The sequence below is a fragment of the Marmota marmota genome, unplaced genomic scaffold, assembly GCF_001458135.2.
Source record: "Marmota marmota marmota unplaced genomic scaffold, marMar, whole genome shotgun sequence".
In the NCBI taxonomy this organism is placed as follows: domain Eukaryota; kingdom Metazoa; phylum Chordata; class Mammalia; order Rodentia; family Sciuridae; genus Marmota; species Marmota marmota.
In genome coordinates this window covers 1-2,248 of record NW_026007552.1, presented here as the reverse complement: position 1 = coordinate 2,248, position 2,248 = coordinate 1, and the positions used below count along the sequence as shown (strand labels likewise).

General features: G+C 41.8%; 1 pseudogene across 1 annotated transcript; it reads left to right on the top strand.

Annotated features, from left to right (window-relative positions):
• The first annotated feature begins 680 nt into the window (after window positions 1-680).
• LOC107134670 lies at window positions 681-1,760 on the top strand (annotated as a pseudogene). Its single transcript, XR_001502452.2, has one exon. The product of XR_001502452.2 is annotated as a ribose-phosphate pyrophosphokinase 2-like (transcript).
• The last annotated feature ends 488 nt before the right edge of the window (window positions 1,761-2,248 follow it).

Sequence of the window (2,248 nt, the reverse complement as noted above, 5' to 3'; positions counted from 1 at the left end):
TGATCCCAATGTTGCCCTTTGTGTATAAAGTTTGCATTTCCAAATACCTGGAAAGGAAAAGGCATGAGGTGCTGGGATTGCTCAGTTCTCTTCCTACTTACTGGGATTTTGGTTTCTCCACTCCTGTGGCTTTGTTGCTCTCATCAGAGACTTTTCATATGCTCCTTCTCATGTTCTGTCTGCTTCGATGGTTGTTCTCAGGAGGATGGAGCAGCTGTCCTCCATAGGCAAAGAGAAAGGTCTTCATGGATGATTTTGGATTTCACAAATGAAAACTTTAATTATTGCAGTTAGTACTTCAAACCTATTTAACAACCTCAGTTCAGCACCATGTCTTATTCTGAATTGATTTAAGGAGCCTTTTGTAACTCTCCAATGAAACATTTTTCACTTCACATTAACTTAATATTCAATTTTTATTTAAGGCCTTGAGCTGTTTAACTATTCGTTTGATTTACTTAATCATTTTCATATGTATCCCCATTAAATAAATAATAATGTCAGTACAAAACAATGTTGGAGTTTACCGTTTTAGATAATTGAAGGTGCGCAACAACCAGAGATGTACAAGTTGAAACTATAAATTCAGAAAAATCTTTCCAGCTCCTGACTGCTATACTAAGCTCCTTTTGTAGTCAAAATATTATAAACTCCAATATTAAAAAAATACAGGACTCCCCGCAGCAGCAGCCGTCTTGTCGCTGAAGTTGTCGCTGTCGCTCTTGCTGCGCGCCCCTCGGATCCCACGCCTCACCATGCCCAACATCGTGCTTTTTAGCGGCAGCTCGCACCATGACCTGTCCCAGCGTGTGGCCGACCGCCTGGGCCTGGAGCTGGGCAAGGTGGTCACCAAGAAGTTCAGTAACCAGGAGACCAGCGTCGAGATTGGTGAAAGTGTGAGAGGGGAAGATGTCTATATCATTCAGAGTGGCTGTGGAGAAATCAATGACAACCTGATGGAACTGCTCATCATGATCAATGCCTGCAAGATTGCCTCATCATCCAGGGTGACTGCAGTGATCCCATGTTTTCCATATGCCCGACAAGACAAAAAGGACAAGAGTCGTGCTCCAATTTCTGCAAAACTTGTGGCTAACATGCTCTCAGTTGCTGGGGCTGATCATATCATCACCATGGATCTGCATGCCTCTCAGATACAGGGATTCTTTGATATTCCTGTGGATAACTTATATGCAGAGCCTGCAGTTCTGCAGTGGATTCGGAGTGGAAGAACTGTATCATTGTTTCACCGGATGCAGGGGGAGCCAAGAGGGTCATATCAATTGCAGACAGGTTGAATGTGGAATTTGCTTTGATTCACAAAGAGAGGAAGAAAGCAAATGAAGTGGACCGGATGGTTCTGGTGGGGGATGTGAAGGACCACGTGGCCATCCTCATGGATGACATGGCTGACACATGTGGTACCACCTGCCATGCTGCTGATAAACTGCTCTCAGCTGGGGCCACTAAAGTTTATGCTATCCTTACTCATGGGATCTTCTCTGGGCCAGCTATATCCAGAATCAATAATGCTTCCTTTGAGGCTGTTGTCACAAACACAATTCCACAAGAGGACAAGATGAAACACTGCTCCAAGATTCAGGTGACTGACATTTCAATGATCCTGGCCGAGGCAATCCGAAGGACACACAATGGGGAATCCGTGTCTTATTTGTTCAGCCATGTGCCACTGTAAATGCAAAGTGAGAAGTGTCGAGCAGACCTCCTGAGACTTCTCACTTGATTTATTTGCTTTTTTAGTGTTAGGACTAAGCAATGGTAGGCTAATCACTGGCAAAAGTATCAGATTTGTGTATACTCCGAGATTCATTGTTTCCCCTTCTGAAGCCCAAGACTATTTCTTTCTGGTTATTGGGGGAAAGGTGGTGGTTATTTGGTATTTAAGTGAACCATCTTAAATGAATAATGTTTTTATCATCTTGACTTCTTCTGATAGGTGATGTTTTCTTTTGTTCTTTTAGTATTTTGAGGCGACAACTTTCAAGTATAAAATTCCATTGTGGAAATTCATCTTTTATGTATTTTGAGGTTGCCAAAGGTGACTTCACATTAAAGCCTTCTGTGTAAATATATAACAATAATGCCTATGGACATTTGGGTAAAACCCTGTATAGCCCTTTACTTTGGAGTGAATCTTAGAAAATTTATAATACCAAGAATTTTGAATTTTTTTCCTTCTTTAAAAATGGTATTCTGGGTTTTAAATAGACCACCTTAACTGTTCCCC